Genomic DNA, 24,855 nt, shown 5'->3' with positions numbered 1-24,855 from the left:
GGGAGGGGCCCCCACGTCACAGGGAGGGGCCCAGCCTTCCCTGGCTCTCTCCTTGTCAGTTCTGGTGGCAGGACTGAGGGACACAGTACTGAGTGCCCAACAGTGGGCCGACTGGGGGCCAAGACTGCCCAGAGTGCCGAGGGCCCTGGCACCGAGAGGGAGAGAAGCCAACCTCTTCATAAGGGGCTGCCCCAGGGCCCCCTGCCAGCGAGAACAGGTGAGGGCCTGGAAATCAGAGCCTCCCCCTCTTCAGCCTCAGCTCCCAGAATGCTCTCGGCCCAGCCCTCTGGACCCAACACTCAGCCCTGGTCCAAATCGACCAGCATTTATCGTGCAAGTAGCTTTAGATGAACCACGGACAGTCCAGTCTCTGTCCACAAGGACCTTACAATCTAGTGGGGGAAACACCCCATCCACAGATGAAGACAGGGCCGGGCCCAGGGAGGTGCCAAAGGAGGAGGCAGCTTCTCTTACCCCCATCTTAGAGAACAGCCCAGAGCAGAGGGGTCAGAGGCTGGGCTAGGGGGCACCTGTGCCCACCACACTCCCAAAGTGGCCAGAGCCAGATTAAAATGGAATCAGAAAATATTTAAAAAATAAAAATAATACCAGTAAGTGGTTTTCTAAGACAACATGTGGCTGGCAGGGATCCTTCTGTCTGGACTAATGACCGAGAGATCCAGGATCACAAACCAGCATGCATCTGGCACAGGACTTGACCTCAGCTCCCAGACCAGGTTTCCATCTAGCTACCCTATACTGTTTCTCATAGATAACAATTTGAGGGTAAGGGTGGGGAATCAGGATGGGTTCCTATAGAAAGGACTTGACAGCCAAGCTTGAGAGCCAAGAAGTCAAGAGTTCAAATTCTGGCAGACATTTACTAGCTGTGTGAAGAAGACACAACTTTTCTAGGCCTCATTTTCCCTAGCTGTACAATGGAGGGGTTTCACCTTGATGGTGTCTAAGACCCCTCCTACCCATAAGGAGGCCCTTAAGGGGAGCCCAGTCTGCCCCAGCCCAAGCTCCCTTCCTGAATTTCTAACCAGCCCAATCCTAAATACCTCCCTCCTGTCCTCCCAGGAAAAAGGAGGGAAGGCCAAAGTCCAGGGCTCTCGAGCAAATCCAAATGCCAAATGTCTGCCAAGTCTGAGGATGCCCCCCCTCCCCACCCGCTCCCCACTGCTGGTCAGGGCCCACCCCTTCCCCCTCCCCTGCCTCAGAGGAGTCAAACCTTGTGCTCTGGTCCCAGGGGAGAATTCCCCTACAGCAAGCAGGTAGCAAGAAACTCATACCCTCCAGCCCAGAGAAATCTCGGGAAGGTTAGGGTGGGGCAGCCGGGCCTGGAGGACAGGTCCTCTGACGTCAGAGAGAGTACACTTCCTGTGGTCCCACCCCATCCCTTCCAGACAGTGGAGGAGCTCCCACAAAGAGGTGGGGCTTCCTCTTTCTCAGCCAGGTGGAAGTAGAGGGAGCCGGGCTGTAGGTGAGCCAGGAAGGAGTGGGCATGGCCCAGCCCAGGTGGCCTCTGAGCAGCCAGGTGGCCTTGGTCCTCAGCAGCCAGGTCTCTGGCTGCTCTGCTAATGCCCCCCTGGAGACAGGGCCCCAGAGACGCTCCTGGGAAGAGCCGGACCCTGCACTGACCAAGAACCCTTTCTCCAGCATCTCTGGCTAGCGGTCCCCTGGCCTCCCCTGGAAGATCTCCTCTCCCACACTTCCCTGGTTTGTCCCACCCACCCTGAGCTCACACGGCAGACAGGAGGTGACGGGAGATAGATCTGGAGGCAGAGCACTTGGGCTTTTTACCTGGGGAACCCTGGGTAAGTAATTTCCCAGCTCTTGAGCCCCCAGTTTCCTTGTCTGTAAAATTGGGGGTGGGGAGAGGCCTAGACTGACGTCTAAGTTTCCTCCTGGCTCTTACATTCTACATCAGTGAGTCAGTCAACAATCAGTGCCAATCCATGAAGACCCGAGTTCAAAACCTCCTTCACTCAGTAGCTGTGTGATGCTGGGCGAGTCACTCAACCCTGTCTGCCTCAGTTTCCTCATCTGTAAAATGAACTGGAGAAGGAAACGGCAAACCACTCCAGCATCTTTGCCAAGAAAACCCCAAATGGGGTCACGGAGAGTCAGACACGACTGAAAAGACGGAACAACAACAGAATGTGCCAGGCACTCTGCCCGGGGATACAGAAAGAAGCCAAGGAAGCGCTGTCCTCAAGGAGTTTACAATCTAATGGTAGAAGCGACAGTCAAACAAGCATGTCCAAGTAAATTATAAACGGGGTAAATGATGGACATTCTTCTGTTGGTTTTCTGGCGTTTTTTTTTAAGCTCTCGGTCTGGGGGAAGGAGCGGGCATACACTGTAAAAACAAAAAACATCATTGAGACCCTTTCTGTTACTGTTTGAAGGGGCCTTTACATCCAGGGCTGCATGGGGCTAGAGCTGACTGCTTCATTTTCAGTGTGACCGTCTACACCTTAGAAATCCGCATAACTTAAGTGTTTTGTTGATTGTGTAGACTTAAGAAAGCAAGGAGAAAATGCTAAAAATGCAGATTAAACGTGAAAGTCTTCCTCTAAGCACATGCCCCTCCCCCCACAGAGAGCTGGTTGTTAAACATTTACCAGCAGGCCCCTGCTTCCATCTGTCATTTTGTGCCTTGGGAAGCTCTGTGTTCTAGGGTCCCCTCCAGGGGATCCTAGGAAACAGGATGGAGAAGAAGGAATACCATGAACAAATGGAGACAGGCTGGAGGAAACAGGGAAGCAGGGCTCGGGCTGCATTCTGGGGCCATCTGGATCCTAATCTCCATCGTCGGGAAATGGTTAAAGTTCTCAAGTTTCCTCCCCTCGTATGAGTCAACACAAGCTTGGGGCCAGACCGGGAGGAACCGGGGGGAGGAAGGAGAGGACCTCCGGGAGGGGTAAAGCTCCCTTCCTCCAGGGGCCTGGGCTGGAGCAGCGCCCACCTGCCCCATCTTCAGTTACAGGCCCCCACCCACCCCTCCTAAGTTCCTCGCACAGCAGCCCTACCCACTGGGAGAGCCGACCCCAGCACGATTAAAGGGACACCGTGAATAGGCACCTACCTGTCACCCCTTCAGTTACAGCCCCCCACCCACCTCTCCTACACTCCTCCCACAGCAGCCCTACCCACTGGGAAAGCCAACCCCAGCACGATTAGTGGGAGGCCGTGAACAGGCTCCTCTCAGCCACCTGGACACAAACTCTCCTCCCCAAGTCCTAGACACCCCGTTCAAATCGCCAGGCATGTTATGCATACAAGGCAGTAGGCTGCTGGGTGCTAAGGATACCAATACAAAGAACAGGATGTTTATTGGCGGGGGAGACCAAATGCACACAGGTAAGTGAGGGAGGGTTGAGCAAGAGAGCATAAAATTGGAGATTTAGAGTGAGAAGGGACCTCACAAGCCAGCCCCCTCACTTTATGGATCAGGAAACTGAGGCCCAGAGAGGTTAAGTAAATTACTCAGAATCACACGGTTTTGAGGTGGGATTCGAACTCAGGTCTTCCTGATAGAGTGCCCGGCCTGAGTTCAAATCCTGTTTCGTATACTTCCTAGCTGAGTGACCCTTGGGAGGTCACACAGCCTCTCTGACCTTCGATTTCCTCATCCGTAAAATGATGGTAGTGCCAGCGCAGGCCTCGCCGGGTTGTTTTGAGGACAAAAGTGCTTTGCAAACCTTGGCGCTATACTGGAATGCCAGACACTGTGGCGGTCCGTAGGAAAATGCAGAATAATTTCAGACGGGAGGGAGCACAATCCCTGCAGGAGCGGTGAGAAGCCAGGCGTTCTAAGAGGCAGACAGGAGCAGAGTATGTTTGGGCTGGACCCCGGCCCTCTACCAGGGAGAGAAAGGGAGGCACCCGCCTTTAGACAGAGAAGTAGAACATCCTTTGCCAAGGAGAGTAACGGTAACAAGTGGGGCATGAGGAAGGGTCTTGCGTAGGCGGGGGGAGGGGGGGGCAGAGGCAGACTGGACTCCAGAGGACCCTAGCATCAGAGGCTTGGAGGTCCACTAGGCCAAGTTTCCCATTGTACGGATGAGAAAGCTGAGACCTAGATGAGGGAAAGGAGATGGCACGGTCGCCCAGGGAAGTGAGAGGCAGAGCTGGCTCCTGCTCCTAGGCGGTGCCTCTCATGGGCTGGCTCCCAGCACAAGCCCCAACTTTGGGACTGGGGATAAGGGGCAGACACCTGACATCTGCCTCCAGAATCAGCTGTTCCTCCCCCACCCTGCTTTAGACTGGCTTCAGTCTCCCAACTATCTCCCTCTAGAAGGGAGGCCATGAGCTGGTTGGCCAATGAGCAGTTATTAAGCACCTACTATGTGCCAGGCACTGTGCTAAGTGCTGAGGTTACAAGGGAAGGCAAAGGGGAGCTCCTGGTCTAATGATGGGGGGGACAAGAGCAAACAAATATGGACAGAATGAACAGGAAATAATTAACTGAGAGAAGGCACTACCATGAGGAGGGGCTGGGGAAGCCGAGATCTGAGTTGGGACTTAACGGAAGTCAGGGAGGTCAGCGGTCAGAGCAGAGAAGGGGGTGTTCCAGGCACGGGGGATGGCCAGAGGGAATGCCCAGAGCCCAGAGATGTGGGGTCTTGGTTGTGGTGTCACTGGATGGAAGGGCTATGCTGGGGAGAGGTGTGAGAAGACTGGAAAGCGGGAGGCGGCTGGGTGATGAAGGGCTCTGAATGTCAACCAGAGCATTCTGTATTGGGTGCCGGAGGCCAGAGGGAGCCAGGGGAGTTTACTGAGAGGTGGAAGGGTTGACAGAGTCAGAAAATCTCTTTGGTGGCTGATGGAGGATGGACTGGAGTGGGAAGAGACCCAGGGCAGGCAGACCCACCGACTGCAGTCCGGGCAGGAGATGATGAGGGTCTGAACCTGGGTGAGGGCAGGGTCCCAGGAGAGAAGTGGGCGTATTGGAGAGACACTGCCCAGGAGAAACTGGGCCTTGGCACCAGCCTGGATCTGGGTCTGAAAGAGGGTCCAGGACGGCTACTGGGTGGGGAGCCCAGAGGCCTGATGGGACCTAGACGGTCAGAGAGGGAATTAGGAATCTGCTTTGGCCACACTGAGTCTAAGATGTCTGCTGGATGTCCACTTCGAGATGTCTTAGAGGCAGAGAGAAGCAAGGCTGGAGGTAGACAGGAGGGCTTCTCTCCACTTTCTTGCCCAAACCCCAGGGTCTTCCTCTTCCCTCCCAGAAAGAAGTCACTCTGAGCTGTCGTTTTGTCGTTGTTTAATTTTACTAGGCCCAATGACCCCGGTCAGGGCACACCACCCACCACAAAGGGGAAGATGAGGTTGCCAGGCTGGGGCTGGCCAACATGGGGGGCACGTCCCTCCTGGAACAGGGGTGGAAGGTTCACAGAAGCCAGGGCCCACCGATGTCAAGGCAGAGCCTTTCTGGCCCGGAGGTGGCTGGTTCCTTGAGGCTGGAGCGGCCCAAAGTGGGAGGCATGGCCTTCCTGCCACAGGGCAGCGGGCCTGAAGGTGGAGGCTGGGACATGGGGGGGGCAGTCCCAGGGGAGCATGAGGGACCAAGCTGGCATCTCTGACCACCAGAGCGCGCTGTGGACACATAAACCCAACTTGAGAGTGGAGCCCAGTAACCGAAAGTAACCTAACCCCGTTACTCAGTAAGGCCCAGAACCACCCAGTAGTGGGGCTGGAAGGGGCTGACCCTTCCGTAGGGCACCCTGGGAGTGCAGAGCAGCTGAGAGAAGGGCCAAGCCCACTCCTGGGGGCCCAGCACCATGAGGAGGGAGGGCAGCTCCGGCCAATGCTGGCTGTGACAGCTGGGCAACATTGGCCCAAGCCACCTGACCCCTCAGCTGGAGAATGACCTGGAAAAGCTGTGTGACCCTGGACAAGTCCGAGCCCCTCGAACACCGAACACCGGAAACCAGGGCTAAAAAGACCACTCTGCAAACCTTCCAAGCCCTAGGCAACCTTCAGAGTCCGTTTAACCACCCCCAGCATTCTGGGATTCCCCCAATCCAAAAGTGGGTTATTATCATTCCTAAACTGGGGGGAGGGCCCAGGAAGAGATTCTCTAATAACTACCTGCGCTACCATTTACATAGGCTTTGTAATGCACATTACAGCATGAAGGCTCTGCAATGTAAAATTTCCTATTACGGTCTTTTGTTTCTCAACTACCTTAATTTAATACATCCACCTCCTCCCCATCCCATCAATCAAGGCAGCCCCTGGAACAAAGAATCTGTTTAAAAACAGTTCAGCCAAACCAAGCAATAAATGTCTCGCAGGGCATACAACATTCCACACCCCCAGGCCCCCACTTCTGCAGAGAGGGGTAGACTTATTGGTAAGTCTGAACCTGGCTCTGGAGAGGGGGTCATACAATGCTAATAACAAAGGCTAATAATTATAGAGTCCTTTAGATTTTACAAAGTGCCAGACAGATTATCGATTTGTTTGAGCCTGTGAGGAGGGAGCTACAGGTATGATTATCAGATATAGGTGAGGAAAGTGAAGTAACGGCCCAGGCTCACATAGTAAAACTTGGGTCAGAAACAAGATTTCAAGTCAGGCCTACCAGGGCTCTCTTCACTATGGTCCCTGTCCCCCAGTTCCTAGAGCCAGGCAGGCCTACCACGACTCTCTCCACTACCAGCCCCCGGCCCCCAATTCTTAGGGCCAGTCAGGCCTATCACGGCTCTTTCCACTACAAGCCCCCGGCCCCCAATTCTTAGGGCTAGTCAGGCCTACCAGGGTGATCTCCACCATGGACCTCAGTTCCCAATCCCTAGGGCTGGCCAGGCCTACCAGGGCTCTTCTCCACTGTGGCCCCCAGCCTCAATCCCTAGGGCCAGGCCAGGCTACAGGGGCCCCAGAGGAGTGTAGCTTTGTGGGGGTCCTCTGCTCCTGCTACTGCAAAATCTGAACACTGCCCAGCCATCTCCACCCTGGGACCTTGGTCACACCTGCCCCCTCCTCCCATTACAAGGTCTGGGTCTGTCAGCTTCAGGAGGCATCTTCTGGTTCAGTCCAGCCCAGCCCAGCACAGAGACCAGGGACCTCTGGGTGGCTGCTCTGGGGGTGGAAGCCCACCTCCCCTGGGTAGTCTAACTCCAGGGAGGATTTCTTTAGCCTGGGCAGGAAGCAGCAGTGGGTAGCTTCCTGGAGGAGGGGAGGGACAAGCTGATCCCTCCCTCAGCCCCAAGAGCTCCCGGGGCTGACCCTGGAATTCTGGGGCCTTGCCCTCAGCAGCCCTGCCTCCAAACAGCACTGACAGGGTTAAGGTGTTCCCTCTGCTGAGACACATTCCTTCCCACTCCCCCCCTGCCTGCCCGTGGGGAGGGGACCCAGGCACATTCCAAGGCTGCAGCTGCCAGTGCCCCTGCACTCGCTCATGTTTGCACTCGCTGCCCCTAGAATGTGGCTCCTAGGCCCTGGTACCAGTCAAGACCTGCACATGCAGAGCCCCAGCCCCGACCTGAGGGGGTGATCTTGCCCCGGGGATCAGGGGTGGGGGCCACAATCACCCTCCTCAGCCCTGTGTGGGCAGCCCACACTCCCTCTCCTGGGAGATTGACTCACTGAGGGCAGCAGCCTGCTAGTCTGACCCGCACTGGACAAGGTGCCATTACAGTCTGGCTCTGGCCAGCTCTCCTCAGTAAGGACTTCTCCTGACAGTCTACCTCAGTCTACCCCTTTGTAACTCCTGCCCAGTACCCCTAGTTCTGCCAACCAAAAGTGAACAGTATCCTGGGATCCCAGACAGGATCAGAGCCACATTCTAGCCTAACCCCATCATCTTACAGGGAAGGGAAGGGAAGTGACGTGGCTTTCCCAAGGTTATGCAGATAGTCAGAGGCTATCTGTGTGTGCCGTCCACAGAAAAGTTAGAAACACCGTCACCCTGCAGGGTGGGGAAGAGAGTTTGTGCTGCCAACATGATATCCAAGTAGAGGGATCCGGCAGGCAGTGGGTGAGGCCAGGCTGGAATTGAGGAGAGAGGTGAGGGCTGGACACGAAGACCTGAATATTCTGCAGAGACATGAGCAAACGCTCTGGAGCTGATGAGATCAGTGGGAGAGTGCAGAGAGAGGAGAGGCCAGAGGCCAGAGCCTTGGGGGCCACCTGCCAAAGGAGACAGAGGAGGACTGGTACGGAGGTGTAAGAGGAAGGCCAGAGGACATGATGGTCATGGACACCTGGGGGAGGGGAAAGTGGCCAAGAGGAAGGAGGTGGGCAAAGGGGTCGGATGCCAGAGAGGCCCAGGAAAAGCCGCTGGATTTAGCGATTAGTTAACTGCACCAGTCCCTGGGCCTTCCCCCAGCAGAATAGAAGCTGCTGGAGGGCAGAGCCTGTTTGGGGTGGCTCTCTGTACCCCCAGCACACTGACTTTGGGGCCGGGATGGGCAGGCCTACTCCTCTGTTTTTCCCCTGGCTAGCTTTTAGGGAACCCAGCTGCAGGGCAAGCCCAAACGGCCCAAGCTGAGACAGGCCCAGAGAGGAGGGATGCTGGGGGGCCTGACTCTAAATGTCAGATGGCTACCTAAGGAAGGCCACAGTTCTCCTCTCCCACAGGCCCGGGGGCCTCACCTTAAAGACACAATACTCGGACACAATAAGCGGGCTTCTTTGGGTGTCCTGGCCCATTTCAGGAGTCTGTGCTGAAGCCCAGGGATCCCTTCTCAAAAAACCACTCTCAAATGCATAAAAATTAAAATAAATAAGTTTACAAAGGAAACCAGGTATAGTGAGATATGACAAGCAGATTATTACACAAACGGCTTCACTGATCCCTTGGGGGCTAAGGATCCCTCCCCCCAGGAGCGGTATCAAACTCTCAATAGAAACGGGTCATCAAACCATCTGTAAGGATCCCTGTGGGAGGCATCTTGACTTAGAAAACCACACGTTAATACTATCTGTTTTACTGTATTTTCATTTATTTTGTTAAATATTTCCCAATGTTTTTAATTTTCTAATTATTTGTTTTGTTTTTATTATTTTTTGTCATCTTCTTCATGTGTATATTCAAATGGAATAACGCCATATGATTTGTGACAATTTACTGACTCACAACCAAACCAAACAAAACCCACATCCACAAGGATTTCACTGGGAGGGCTGGGGGCCTGGCCAGGTGTTCCAGAGGCCTGTTCCTTCCTGCCCCTTAGGAAGTGATAGAGATCAAACTCGGGGCAGGAGGCGCCAGGGTGGGAATGTGGGAGTTCCGGCATCAGGCCCAGCTCTGCTTCCTAGCTATGCCAGGCAGGAGAGTCGCCTTCCTGGGGGCCTGGGCACCTCTCTCTGGGCCTCAGTCTCCCTGCTGGGCTGCTGGGCGGAGCCGGCCTTCCTCTCCACACCCCCCACCTCCCTGGCAGCAGAGCTTCCCAAGGAAGGAGCAATGTAAACAGGAGGAGGTCGGGGCTATTCTCACTGCTAGGCCTCTGGCTAAGACTCTTCCAGATTAGGAATGAAGACCAGGCGGTCCCCCCTCCCCCAGCCCAGGAGTGGAGGAGGTAACCCAATCCCCCACAAGGCCCTCGGACTTGCTGAGTAACTCCCCGGGAATGGGGAGCCGGGTATATTTATCCTGATAAGGGGCCACTCCCCAGGCCAGGCGGCTCTGTGACCCCTTCAAAGCTGAGGCAGAGGTGAAGGGAGAACCCTACTCTGCCAGCCCCCCACCTCCACCCTGGGAGATCATGGGCAGCAGTCTGAGCGGAGCTGGAAGGGACAGAGGGCAGCAGAGTGGGCCCTGGAGTCAGGAAGATCAGGGTTCAAATCTCACTTCTGACTACCTGCGGAACCCTGGGTGAGGCACAACTTTTCCAAGCCTCAATTTCCTCCTCTATCCAATGGGACTGATAACGGCGTCTACTTCCACCACTGTTAGGAGACGGTGCTGAGTAAGCATCAGCCCTCAGGACCATCGTCACCGTCATGATCATTCTGACTGCGTCCGTGACGTCATGGGTGTAGGAGCTCCTGGCGGCGCCTTCTCTTCCACTAATCGTCACCTAATGTCTGTCTGCCTCAACCTCCTCAACAGTAAAATGGACATAGCGACACCTACCTTGTTGTGGTGCGCAGCAGGTGCTTAATAAATGCTTATTCCCTTCCCTTCAATAAGAATGGACCAAACCCTTCTCATGGGCGCCAAAGGAGAGGATGAGGGCCACACAGTGATTGATGGGTGTATTTCCGTGGCATGTAAGTGATATATTTCTTGGTCGGCTTTAGAGGGTGCGGGGAATCTCCAGAAGCACACCTCCGGAATCCAAGGGCCCTCCCTTCTCTCTGTATGAACCAGATCCTGGGCAGGGCCCAGGCAGCTCTGCCTTCCCCAAGGGGAGGGATGAGGAGTTGAGCAGCACCCCAAGATGAGCTGTCACCTCAGCACTGAATAAGTGTGCCCGGAGGTCACAGCTGCTGACTCAGACCTCGCTCATCATTTTCCCCATCCTGAAGCTTGCTGCCTTTCCCAGGAGGAAGTGTGGGCTGCAGAGGCAGGGGGAAACATGGGAAGTGAAACAGGGACCCCTGGATGCCCCCACCCCATCCCCAATCTGTTGGGGAGCTCATCTGATTCTGGGTTTCAGGGCTGGGACTTCCCACCACGGAGGGCATCTGCTGCCCCACCACGGGGAGCCAATTCCCTCAGGCTGCATCCCAGAGGGCTGCTTGTGGAATCAGGGGATCTGCATTTGAATCATGGTTCTGTCACCTGCTGGTTAATGGATGATCTTGTTATACTAACCAGATCTTCCCTGGCTCTAAAGCAGGAAGGCCCATTGGGTCCAATCCCCTCATTAGCTACAGATGAGTAAGCTGAGGCCCAAGGACCTGAAGGGACCCACCTATGTCCTCATAGCCAATCAGCAGCAGAGGCAGGGTCTGGGCCGAGGACCTCAAAGACAGTATGCTCCCTTGTTCCACATCCTCTCCTCTTTCATTACAAGATTCCTTGGGATCTCCCCCATCTCCACCCCCAGACTCCCCAGACTTACCGGACAGGCCCCCTCCCCCCTAACTGGAGAGGAGAGCTTCCTAAGCGCTCAAGGGAGCCTCAGGCCAACCCAAACCTCAATCCTACCCTTTATTTTCACAAACGGTCAGGCACTATTCGAGGAGCTGAGAATACAAGATCCAAAGAGATGTTCTCCAGAAGAGGTGAAGAAGGGGAGATGAGAGACATACACAATTGGTATGGAATTGCAGAGGGAGAAAGAGCACCCTAACAGCTAGGAAGGAGATCAGAGAAGGCTTTCAGGAGGAGGCGGCCCCTCAGCTGAGCCTAGAAGGAAGAGAAGTACTGAGGACAGCTGACTGAAGGATAGAATGAATGAAAAAGGAAGAAAGGAAGGAATGAAAATGGAAGAAAGGAAGGAAGGAATGAAAAAGGAAGAAATAAAAAAGGAAGGAAGGAAGAAAGGAAGGGCTGGCAGCTAGGCACATCAACCAGGGCCTAAGAACACAAAGTGCTACATTATTTTCACGCTTGATAAAATGTAACTAACTCCCTTTAGAAACAAGTGTGGCAGGCTGGATGTCCATGTGGTCAGGAGGGTCTGAGCTCACATCCGGCCTCTGCCACTGACAAGCTGAGAGACCATGGGCAAGGCCTGTCAGCCTCAACACCCTCACCCGTAAAATGGAGCCCACCCCACCTGCATCTTCAGTCCTGGCCTCATCAGGAGCCTCCCCTGGTGCTTTCCGAGGCCCCGAGGGCTCTTTACCACATGCTCCCATCAGCTTTTCCCCATCCTGAAGTTTCCCCAAAGGCAGCCTCCCTTCCTGATTGCCCCACTGAGTTCTTGGTACCACCCGCCTCCCAGGGCCCCAGAGATAACTCTGCCTCCTACCTCCTCCCCCCATCCCCCAGAGCTTCTTCATCACCAATAAAGCCCTTCCTGTCAATGGGTCCTTTGCAATGTGTCTCCCAGATGTTCTGGCCTTGCCAGTTCCATGGCTCCCACTGATTGGGGCTTTTATCCCTTCCTGGCTTCCCACACAATAGCCCCCTCCCCATCTCAGTTTCTACCCTTCTGTCATCTCGCCAGGTCACCATGGTCAGGTTCATTTTTCATACCTGGGACTGGCAATTTAGATCCCTATAGGCCCCATATGACTTAGAAAACCACAATTAACATGTTATACTGTATTTTTATTTTATTAAACATTTCCCAATGCCATTTTAATTTAACAATGGCTCCCACCCAAGGTTGACATCTCTGGCCAAGTACCAAACACTTATTCCACCCTTGCTCTAGATCTCATCTTATCCCCCTGGCTCCCCTTGGTTCAGGGAGTCTTCACTTTTTTGTACCATGGGCCCTCCCCTGGCAATCTGGGGAAGCCTACACACCTCTTCTCAGAGTAACGTTTTCAGATAACTGAAGGAAATGCTAAATTTTAGTTAGAAGATAATGGAAATAAAGATTCTGGTTTTTCCCCACTCAAGGACATAGGCCCCCTGAAATCTAGCCACAGAACCCAGGTGAAGCCCTTTGCCTTCCACAAACCGTCCACTCTAGACAAACAGGCTTCCTCACCATCCCCCTTACAGTAACACCCTGTATATACTACATTGTATCACTGGTAAGCCTCTCCCATGATGCTTTGGGAGAATGCCAGTTTGGACAAGAAATACTCACAAAGGGGGATCACAGGTCACCTGGTTGGAAAGGTAGGTTGGAGTGGATGGATTTGAAGACCTGAGTTCAAATCCTGGCACTACATAATGTGCACTGTGCCCCTTAGATGCCTATATCCCCTTCCAACCTGGAGACCCATTACCCTCTTCGTGAGCTTTTCTTAAGGTTCCTAATATGCAGCATCTATCTCCCACCTCCACACTTTTGCACGGGTTCTTTCCCATGCCTAGAATGTAGTCCCTCCACCTCTTGACCTTTTAGAATCCCTAAAATTTCCTTCAAGACTTGACTCATAGAATGGGAACATCCTATGGCCTTATCTTCATAAAGCCTTTCCTAATCTCCCCCCCGCTCCAGCCTATCCCCTTGTACCTGCCTATAAATGGACATGTTGTCTCTGCCCCACCATCCCACAGAATGGAAACTCCCTGAAATCAGGGACTGTTTCACATTGTAGAGCCAGCCCAGTGCCTAGTACCCAGTAGGTGCTTAATAAATGCTTATACGTTTGCAGTGGCTGTTCCTCATATCTGGAAGGCTCTCCCTCCCAACCTCCAGGGATTCTGGCTTCCTTTAAGACTTGGCTCAAGCACCGAGTCTTCGGGGAGGCCTTTCTCCATGCCCCCAGACGCCAGCGTCTTGCCAGCTAACGTTCCCAATGCTCTGTACTGACCACACACGTTTTGATGTCCTCATGTCGTCCCCTTCACTAGAATATGGCGTCTGGCACACGGTAGGGATTTCATAAATAAGTGTTGAAATGGAAGTGAGATTCTGTGATTACTTGGTCCGGTCTTCACAAAGACAGGAGGAGGAATAAGAAGGGAGGTTTGCTCAGTTCTACCCTTTACGAACACTCGGCATACATCTGCTCACCAGAGTCTCAACACAACCCTGGGAGGTGGGTGCTCTGGCTCTGATTAGCCCAATTTTATAGAGGAGGAAACTGAGGCTGAGAACAGTGACATGAATTGTCCAGGGTCACACGGCTAGTGAGTATCGAAGGCAAGATGTGAAGCCAAGCCTACTAGTCTCCAAGTCACAATGTCACCCATTTAGGGAAGACATGAACTCATCTGCCTCTGGAAAGTCAATAAAAATCTACTATAAACAGCTAATAAGGGGAAGCCCCAGATGCAGGAATCTGTGGGTGCCGACTGAGTCACTGGCATTGGGCTTTATGCCAAGAACATGACACTGATTCTGCCCCGGTCATTCATGGGACCATCCTCAAGTTCATGGGATGTAAGAGTCACAGAAGCCCAGCCCAAGACCTAGAAAGTCTCTACAGCCATGAGCTGCAGGAGCCCCTGGAGTTCCTTCCACATGGGGACAATGCAGCAAAGGAGACACTTTGGCCGTGATAGCAAAACCACAAGGTACAAGCTCTAAGGGGACAGTGAGGAAGCCTGCTGTACTGGAGTGTTGAGTCTGTCTAAGGCAAAGGGCTTATTTACCTGGGCTCAGTTTCAGGGGGCCTATGTCCCTGGATGGGAAAAAATGAACATCTTGATGTTCGTTAACTTCTGAGATTATTTATCATCTCAGAGGCCATTGACTTGCCCAATGTCACACAGCCAGTTAGCACGGATTGATTCAATGATGGGGAAAGGCAAGGTCCTAACCAGGCTATCTCAACCGGACCTCAGCGGTCAAGGTCCTAACCAGGCTATCTCGACCGGACCTCAGCGGTCAAGGTCCTAACCAGGCTATCTCGACCGGACCTCAGCGGTCAAGATCCTAACCAGGCTATCTCGACCGGACCTCAGCGGTCAAGGTCCTAACCAGGCTATCTCGACCGGACCTCAGCGGTCAAGATCCTAACCAGGCTATCTCGACTGGACCTCAGAGGTCAAGGTATTTGAGAGTCAAGAAGACCCAAGGTAAAATTCCACCTAAGACACTTGCTAGCCCATGTGACCCTCTGGCCCTCAGTGCCCTCACCTGTAAAGACGATGATAATGATGAGAACGGTGATAGTTAGCACGTATATGGCACCTTAAGGTTTGCATCTCACTTACTCCTCACAAGAATGCTGAGAGGCAGGTGCTGTTAGTTCAGGGGTGGGGAACCTGCAGCCTTGAGGCCACACATGGCCCTCTAGGTCCTCAGGTGTGGCCTTTTGACTGAGTCCAAGTTTTACAGAACAAATCCTTTTACCGAGTTTGGCTGCACTTCAGGACCTAGAGGGCCACATGTGGCCTCAAGGCAAGGGCTCCCCACCCCTGTGTTAGCCCACTTTACAGATGAGGAAACTGAGGCAAAGAGTGGTTAAATAACTTTGCCCAGGGTCACACAGCTGGGAGGGTGGCTAATAGAATGAAAGAATGGGTAGAATAGATAGAATGCTGGGCCTGTAGTCAAGATTTAAATCTGGTCTCAGACACTTCCTAGCTGGGTGACCCTGGCCAAGTCACTTCACCCTGTTGGCCTTGGTCTTCTCATCTGTAAAACGAGCTGGAGAAGGAAATGGCCAAGCTCTCCAGCATCTGTGCCCAGAAAACCCTAAATGGGGTCAGAGAGAGTCAAACATGACTGAACTACTGAACGAAAAACACAGCTGGTAAGCATCTGGGGCAAGATTTGAACTCAGATCTTCCTTGCCCCGAGTCCAGTGCTCCATCCACTGAGCCTCCTGGCATAGAGACCTACCCAGACGGGAGTCACTGCTGCCATTCTCATTAGTCCTCCAGCCCCCTTCCCAGCAGGCACCGGCCCAAGGGCTCCATTGCTGGCCAGAGACAGTTACACCATGGGCCCAAAGACTCCCTGCTTGGAACCATGGGGTTCCTAACAATGGCGGGAAGTGGTAAGGAAGAGAACTGGTCTCTGACCTTCACGCAGACAAGGCCCGGAGCCTAAGAGAACTCGGCCTAAGAAAGGCCGGGGAGAGGACAGGCTGGGACAGTGAGGCCCCTTGGGGACTCCAAAGGAAGAATGCCCCTTCACCAGGAGCCTATTTCTCTGTGATGATGGTGGTGGTGGTGGCGACGGTGTCAGAGAGAATGCCAAGAGGCGAATCGGCTGCACGTCCTGGACCCACAGCATCCTTCTTACTCATAAGCCAGCCTGGCTCCGGGGGAGGCCAGCACCCTCCCTGCCCCATCCCACCCTCAGACAGGGCCTGGCTAGCCAGGAGCTGAGGCCCTTTGGGCCATGGTCATTTGCCTTGCCAAATCCCTCTCTTCAGTATCAGGGAAGCTGCCTTCAGAACAGGGATTTTTTCTTTTTTTTGTCTCTATATCCCCAGCATCCCCACACAATGCCCATTGCATAGTAGGCGCTTCAGTGATGCTTATTAAATTGAAGCTGAAGAAGGCGAGGGCTGCTGCATGGTGCGGTGCCAGTGTCTAGCCTGGAGTCACGAGGACCGGAGTTCAAATCCAGCCTCAGGCACTTCCTAGCTGGGTGACCCTGGCCAAGTCACTTCACCCTATTTGCCTCGGTTTCCTCATCTGTAAGATGAACTAGAGGAAGAAATGGTGAACCCCTCCAACGCCTCTGACAAGAAAACCCCTGATGGGGTCACAGAGTCAGACAGGCCTGAAAATGAGTGAACAAGTACAGGCCTGAGGAAGGCGAGGTCAGACCACGGCTGGGGCGGTGCATTTAGGAGAAGCCATGACACCCTGGAGAGCATCATCATAGGAACGTGCTGGGGGAGGGGCAGTACAATGGAAAGAACCCTAGACTTGGATCATAGGAACTGGGTGTGTGTGTGACTGGGCAAGGCCTCTGAGCCTCGGTCTCCTCATCCGTAGAACGGGAGGGCGGAGCAGGGTGTCCAGAAAGGTCCCTTCCAGCTCCAGAGCTAGAAGCCTTCCATCCTTCCCGGGGACCCCCTTGGGGGCAAGGACAGTCCATCTTCACGAGAAGATTACAGGACGTAAGGTGAGTCACGAAGAAATACAGAGTAAGCATTTATAGAGTGCCTACTGTGTGCTAGGCCCTGCACTAAGAACTTTACAAATACACCATCGATTCTCACAAAAACCCTGTGGAGTAGGTGCTGTTCTTAGCCCCATTTTACAATTGAGGAAACTGAGGCAGACAGTGCTCAAGTGACTCAGCCAGAGTGAGGCTCGATTTGAACTCGGGTCTTCCTAACTCCCCGCTGAGTGCTCTATCCGCTGTAACACCTAGCGGCACCAGTTTCCTCACCACAAAACTGAGGTCAGGGCTGAACCTGCTGACCTCTAAAGAACCCCTTCCAGCTCTCAGTCTGTGACCCTGATGGCAGAGGACCCAAAGGAAGACAGCCAGGACAGGGCAGAGCCTTCGTGCAGGCCACGTGAGAACACGGCCCGAGAAGGTTTAGAAGAACCACAACAGATAGACAAACACGTGGAAGGAGGACCAGACTGGGTCTGCCTGGCACCCAAAGGCAGGACCAGAGGCACGGATACAAGTCAGCAGGACGATGGCTAACAGGAAGGCACAGAGAATGGGCTTCCTGCGGCCCCTCCCTGACGGTCTTGGTGCTTTTCACAGTTGGGGCTCTGAGCTAGGTTGCCACTGTAGGTAAGCTCATGATCCGTTGGTGAGATGCCATCCCCTGCCTTCTCCTCCTCCCCTCTTGGCCCGTTTTCTCCTTCTGACCTGACTTTTCTTTTTCTTCTCGCTCTTCCTCTCCTCTGCCCATACTCTGGGCCGTCCCACCCCATCTGTGAACAGAAAGCCCAAGGGTGCTCCCACGGGGGGGGGGGGCCCTCCCCAGATAACAAGCTTCTGTGTCCACCTGGCACCAGTGACTTCTCTCCCAAAGCCAGGCCCTAGCCCCTCCCCACCCTAACTGCAGCCTGAACGTAGCACCCCAAGGAGACAGTGGCCAAGGAACGAAGGAAGGCGGGAAGGAGTGAAAGCGAAGGCTAGCTCAGTGGCGAGGATGCCCACAGAGGCCCCAGAGCACCTTAGCCAATGTGATGGGAATCCTGGCTCTGCGACGTACAACCTGCTGAACATTCAGGCAAGTCACAAGCTGTCTCTGGGGCTCAGTTTCCCCATCCATGAAAATAAACGAAGAAGCCAGATTAAAAATGAGAGGCTGGAGCTAGGTGACCTCTGACATTCCTTCCGGCTCTAACTTACAATCCTTTGATCCTAAAGCTTGGAGTCTGATCCCATGTGGGGCCTCAGGTTCTCCTGCCAAATGAGGCCCCTCAGAAGGTGGTCTACACCTGTCAGCTCTGGTCTCTGTACAGGATGGTTTTGAATAACCGATTTCCTTTGTTCCAAGGGAGGGAGCAAAAGGTCCTCAGCTGGTGGCTCCATGGTTAGAGCACCAGGCCCGGAGTCAGGAAGATCCAAGTTCAGATCCAGCCTTAGACACCTGCTAGCTATGAGACCCGGAACAAGTCACTTAATCCTGTTTGCCTCAGTTTCCTCATCTGTAAAATGAGCTGGAGAAGAAAATGACAAACCTCTTCAGTACCTCTGCCAAGAAAACCCCAAATGAGGTTGTGAAGAATGAGACACGACTGAAGAATGACCGAACAGCCACCACCTGCGGGATCCAGGATAGCTCATTTAACTTGTCAGACTCAGTTGCTTCCTCTGTAAAATGGGAACAGTACCGCTTGCACTACCAACCTCAGGGCTCGCAGAAGGGGCGCTGTCACTGCTTTACCCTCTCACCATCATCATTACTGCTGTTACCGGCAGGAGGAAGGAAGATACAGCCGGAGGGATTGAGAAACACGAGCATCCGGACTTGGGGCCAGCCAGGAGGGGAAGGGGCCAGCGGGACTTCCTCCCTCACCGTGGATTCTCAGAAATCACTTCCCAAGTTTCCCTGGAAAGGGTTGGCCCGCTGAGCTTCACCCCCCCCCCACTTCCTTCCTGATCTGGGCTAGGTAGGAGACATCTGCTGAAGCCCCAGTGGCCGGCCGGCAGAGCCACATGACAGCTGGTGCCCCGCTTGGGAGAGGGCTGGAACAGGCAGGGCCCAGGAGCCACTGGTTGCGACTGGAGCCTGGAGCTGCCAGCGCTTCCTCATAACGAGCTCCCCAGGGTTGGCTTCCTTCTTCCTGCGTGGAGCAGGCCTGGCTGACCCACAGGCCTCCAAGGCCAAAGGGCCACAGATATGGAAGTGGTGACTGCCTCTTGCCAGAGCCGGCCAGGCCGCCCCGGGGTGGAGGAGATGAGGCTTCCTTGGGCCTCAGGAACACAGGGAAACAGCTTGGGGCCAAAACCCTCACGGCTTTCTTTGGCTAACCAGAGTCACACAGAGAAACCACAAGGAGAAGGCAAGGGGGGAGGGGGGAAAGGATTTTCCAGACCCAACCTCATCCAGAGCCTTCCCCGGGCCCTAAGCCTGGCTGGAGATACTTGGCAGGACCCAGGCGATGGGTAAGCAAGGTGCCAGGGAAAAACAGATGTGGAATAGGACCCAGAAAGGAGGACAGACGTTCAAGCCATCTCATCAAGCCTGCCCTGGGACCCTGTGCCAGGCACTGTGCTAAGCTCTTTAGAATTCGCTCAGTGGATTCTCACAACCACCTTGGGAGGCAAGTGCTACTAGGATCCTCATTTGACAGGAGGAAACTGAGGGAAGCTGCAGTTAAGTAACTTGTCCAGGGTCATGCAGGTAGGAAGTGTCTGAGGCCAAATTTGAACCCAGCTTTTCCTGACTGCCCCAATATCTGTCTTCAGGTAGCCAGGCAGCAGAGTAGACAGAGTCCTGGGGCCTGGAGCTACTGGACACTTACTTAGTGCAGGACCACGGACAAGTACCTTCTCTTCTCTCTGCCTCAGTTTCCCCAGCTCTAATAGCATCTGCTCCACAGTGGTGAAGATCTGCTGGGATAATTATAAGACAACGCAGGGTGCTCTGCAGACCTCAAAGGGTGCTATTAATTCACAAGCGTCTGAAGGGCTGCGTGTGCAGAGGGCTCAGACTCGCTCTGCTTGACCCCAGAAGGTGGAACAAGGAAGTCACAAAGAATCTGATTTAGGCCCAATGTTGGGAAACACTCAGAGGGACAATTCAATTCAGGCAGAACATATGAAGTACCTACTGTGCACCTGGCTGGCTCTGTGCTGAGTGCTGGAAACAGGAAGACAAAAGTCACACAGTCCCTGCCCTCAAGGGGCTTACACCAACTACTGCAGGATCAGGAAACACCTCCAAGAGGAGGTGGCCTTTGTCATGTCGGTATCCCTCTGGGTCTAGCACAAGACCTGGCACACAGGGAGCTCACCAAAGACATTTCCTTGGCCTGAATGGGGTAGATAGATGCCCTGGGGCTGCTATGGGAACAGAGACTTTACTGATAACCACAGCAGGCCCACCCTGGACAGGAAAGCCTTAAACAGCCAAAGGTTGGTGACAATGCAGACAGGGCACACTCATACATTGTTGGTGGAGCTGTGAATTGGTCTGACCATTCTCTTTTTTTTGGGAAGGCAAGGCAATTGGGGTTAAGTGACTTGCCCAAGGTTACACAGCCAGTAAGTGTGTCAAGTGTCTGAAGCTGTATTTGAACTCACGTCCCCCTGACTCCAGGGCTGGTGCTCTATTCACTGCACCACCTAGTTGCCCCTAGTCTGACCATTCTCAAAAGCATTAGGCTAAGAAAATGACTAAAATTTGACCCAGAGATCCCACTGATAAAAAGAAGGGCTCTATACACACTGGTGTCAGCAGGAGAGTCAGGATTAGAATCCCCAACGTGGGCTCCTTTCTACCATCCCACGCTGTCCTCTCTCACACAGCCCTACATGTAGCAGAGAGTCGAGAAGACCTAGGGTCAAGTCCTACTGAAGTGGCCCCGGGTCAATGACACCAGCTTTCTGAGCCTGTTTCCTCATCTGTGAAATGGGGGAAACAGGACCTGCAACACTTATGTCACAGTGCTGCTGTGAGGTTCAAATGGGATAATGTAAGCAAAGCACTTGGCAGGCTGAAAGGGCTGTCAGGCGCTGTCACTGTTGTGGTTCTAATTCCCACCTCCAAGCCTTAGCCCATACACGCTTCTCCGGAGTGCCTTCTCCACTTTCACAAATCGACCAGAAGGCTAGAACCAACTCTCAACAACTATGAGAAGTAATTCCATTTTCTGCGTTTAAGGCTAAAATAGAAAGACCCATAGGAGGTTGGGCAGGGGAAGGTTTAGCAAACCAGGCTCCCATGGGGAAGGTGTTGCCCACCTGGACATTAGTGACTAGGCCAAGGCAGGTGCTCTGCGTGGGCAGGGGCAGGACAGGCTCCATCAGCGGCATCTCCCGGCCAGACACAGAGAAGAGCGAGCCTGGGAATGCAGCGGTGAGGGAGGAACTACCCTGTGCTCCGTATGCTCATGGACAGCCGCAGACATAGTACAGCCAAGGCTGGGAAGATCTGGGGGGCTTTGGGGGGAGAACTGTGTCCCCTTTTCTAATGCACAAACCCCAATCTCTGCGCCGGAGCTACATAAAACTTAAACAACAATTTCCCCTGTAGGCTGTGGGTGCCCGCAGGGAGGAAAGGCAGATTCAGGCCCTGTCTTTCTGAATCACAAAGTTGGAAGGGACCCCAGAAGCCATCTCATCCCACTTGTATCTAAACAGGAATCCCCTCCCACCAACATCTTTAACAAGTGAGGTCATCCAGCCTCTGCCTGCAGACCTCCAGGGCTCCGGAGCCCACCGCCTCCCCAGGCAGCCCTCCGCACTCTCACACTCTCGCTGGCCAAGTCTTCCCCAACACCAAGCTTACATCTGGCCCTCTGCAGCTACGCCCACTGCTCCCCTCTGGGGCCAAGCAGATCAAGGAGAGCCCCTTTTCATGACGCATTCCCTCTTTCAAATACTCATCTTATATGACCACATTTAGTCCAACCCCCTCCCTTTACAGATAAGGCAACTGAGGCCCAGAGAAAAGACGTGTGACGAAGGAAGGCAGCCAGCTCTCATCGTGAGCCTCATCCTGCCAAGGCTTTTCTTCTTACAAGTTATCCATCCCCAGTTCCTTCACCTCATCCTCCTCAGGGGGAGGCCCTTCTCTGTACTCTCCCCAGTTTCTCAATGTCCTTCCTAAACAGGGCTTCCACCAGAAGCAGTGCTCCAGATGGGGTCCAGGGAAAACGGGATGCTGGCTCTTTCCACCCACAACTCTCAGCAGATGGGACACATCACCTAGGGCCCGGGGAGGGAATCCCCGGGGGTGCCGGACAGCAGGATAGTGCCTCTTGGGGGTCTTTCCAACAGAGCAGCCTGACCCTGGCAGAACTCCAGCTAGGCTCATCCCCTCAATTCTGGGAAGCAACAGCTAGACAGCCACAGGGCGTGTGCAATAACCCCAGAGAAACAGTTCTGTTCTTTCTCTCTGGCCCTGAAAACAGTCCCCACCCAGAAAGCAAGTTCAAAAAGTCACAGAGAACAAGACCATCTAGAGGCAGATCTGAACTCAGAATGGTACAGGGCTCACTACAGGGAGGCCAAAGGCCTGAGAACACCGATGGGGGCTCAGGAGAGGGCTCAGTGCAGGGAGGCCAAAGGCCTGAGAACACCGATGGGGGCTCGGGAGAGGGTTCTGCGCTATCAGCTCTGCTGTGAATGGAGAGGTATCATCTGCTCCCATCCATCAGAGACCTCAGGGCAGCAGGTCCAGGGGTGGGAGGAGAAACAGAACCCAAGATGTTAACTGTCTCAAATGGGAGTGCCTTTCTGGAATCCTCAAAGCTCACACATTTGACTCCTCCCAAGGGAAGGCCCAGCTCATGGGCCTCAGGATGTCTGAGATGCCAAGCTAAAGTTGTCCTTGGATCCTAGCAGGAGAGATTTAAAAGTAGAAGGTCCTACAAAGCACCTAGGTGGAACAGTGGCTAGATCACTAGGTCTGGAGTCAGGAAGACGTGAGTTCAAATCCAGCCTCAGACACTTCATAGCTGTGGGACTCTTGGCAGGTCAATTAACCAAAAGCCTCGGTTTCCTCATCTGTAAAATTGGGATGATAATAGCACATAGTAAGGGCTAAATACAGGGGACTGGAATTGAGACTCACCCCCTTACTGACACAGGTGACCCACACACTTCTCTGGCCCAGAACAGGCCCATTTCAGATGAACCAAAAAAATGATTCCTATCTGCTTAAGTCCTCAACAGGGAGCACGGGAAGCACGGGGCAGTCACTAGACAAACTGCATTCATTGCCTAAACTGTGAATGAAGCAGGCCCAGAAAGGCCCCATCAGCCAACAATGTAGTGAGGAGAGGGGAGGGTCTTCAGTCAGGAGACCTGGATTCAAATCTACTTACTATGAGCTGTGTGACCCCAGACAAATCACTTCATTTCTCTGGGGCTGAGTTTTCACAGACAGGTGTTCTATTTACAATATAAAGCTTAAACTTCACATGGCCATGCCTCAGTTTTGTCATCTGTAAAATGGAGATTGACTTCAACTTAGCTAACATCTATTCACAATGACCCTCCCTCGGCTTATGGAGTAGTCCTTGGGGAAGTACTTTGTTTATTTTCAAAAGCCTGAGCTCACTGCTGAGGTCGGTTAGGGTAGGGACTTTCTCCTGGTATGGAAACTTCCTTTACTGATACAAATCGGCAACTCATCAACCAAACTATTGTTGCTGGGGGTGACCCTGAAATTACTGGTCACACTGCTGGGACGTGTCCCAGGCCTTCCTGGCCTGGAGGACAGCTCTGGACCTGCTGTCATTCTCTACCGGGAGGGCTGGATCTGGGCTCCAAGGACCCCACTCTCCCACTTCTCACCTGGGCGACTTGGGGTAAGTCACTCACGTCTGTAAAATGAGTAGGACTGGACCACATGGCCTCTGAGCTTCCTTCCAGCTCCAGGACTATGACCATCCCATTCACCACCACATATGCCAGGGAGAAAGGGCAATGAGGACCTGGGCATCCATGCTGGAACACTCAGTGCCCAGAGACCAAACAACCGAGACCCTTAGCTTTTCCATTTCCTCCGATCAAACCCTCCGCAGTCCATCAGGTAGCAGTTTGGAGAAATGACCCTGTAGCCACCCTCACCTGATGTCAGAAAGTGGCCTTCCTCTCTACCTAGCTCTGTTCCAGCTCCAGGCCTCTGCTAGAACACTCAGAACCCACATGGGCTGCATCCCCTACTGGTGACCTCCCCAGGACTCTTGGGAAACAAGACAGTCAGCCCCACTCCCTGACATCAGCCTGTGGGAGAGGAAGAGGCACCCAGCCAAGCCAGTTATCAGAGGAACCAGGTCCTTCCTGCCCCAACAGCAAGCAGGCAGACCCCCTCTGCTCACACCAGGTCAGCCTCCCTCCCAGCCCCCCACCTCCCCTTAGAACCTGGCCCAGAACACGCCCTCCTCCTCATCCCTGAGCAAGCTTAGAGGCAGTTTCATGAACCGTGTGCCCATAACCAGGCCTCCCAATGAGGAAGGCAGCAGCCTGAGCCCTAGGAAAGTCTTCCTGCCATCAAACCTAAATCTGCCTCATCCTTTCTCCTAATTCTGCCCCCAGGGAGCAAACAGAAAAGCTTAACGGCCCCTTCCACCAGACAGGCCCTCGGTGAAGACTGGACTGCCCTCTTGTCCCACCTACCTCTGTCATTCTGGGTAAAGGCCCCCAGCTCCTCCCGCCGATTTCTATACGGCCAAGACTCAAGGCCATGCCCCTCCTGGGTGCCTTCTCTGGACACTGTCCTGCTCTCAACAGCTACATCATCTGATCCCAGAATCAGGGGAGGAAGAAGCCTTGGAGCCAACTAGTACTACCAAACCCTTTATTTTATTTAGATTCAATTTCATTTTCGGATCCCAACCCCCTTATTTTTACAGTTATCAGTCAGTTGACAAACATTTATTAAGTGCCTACTAAGTGTCAGGCACTGGATATAATGTAGGGCGAAGGACAGCTACCCTCTAGCAGCTCCCAATCTGGGGGTGGGGGGACCAAATTTGAGGGAGTGGGCACAAAGAAGATATACACACAGAACACAGGCAGCTTCAGAGCTAGAATTCGAACTGACTGACTCCAAATCCAGCCCTCTTTCCATTAAAGCAGGCTGCAATCAGCATTCTTTCTAAAATAAGGCACCGAGGCTTGACCACAGTTCTCCACATGTGGTCTGATCAGGAGGGGCCGATTACTTCTCTGGTCCTGACCATCCACCCAACCCTTCACTCAGGCACTGAATATTTGCTAATCACCTGTGACAAGCAAGGGAGGGGCTGTGCTCGGTGACCTG

The 24,855-nt window shown here is 53.6% G+C and overlaps 1 protein-coding gene across 3 annotated transcripts in view; it reads right to left on the bottom strand.

The window, feature by feature from the left end:
- The window catches only part of PXN (paxillin), a 56,794-nt gene that overhangs the window by 14,419 nt on the left and 17,520 nt on the right, over positions 1 to 24,855 (bottom strand). The gene's annotated exons all lie outside the window — the stretch shown is intronic.

This window comes from Trichosurus vulpecula, chromosome 1 (assembly GCF_011100635.1).
Source record: "Trichosurus vulpecula isolate mTriVul1 chromosome 1, mTriVul1.pri, whole genome shotgun sequence".
Classification (NCBI taxonomy): domain Eukaryota; kingdom Metazoa; phylum Chordata; class Mammalia; order Diprotodontia; family Phalangeridae; genus Trichosurus; species Trichosurus vulpecula.
The sequence above is the reverse complement of the archived record's forward strand: the minus strand, read 5'-3'. Positions and strand labels throughout refer to the sequence as shown.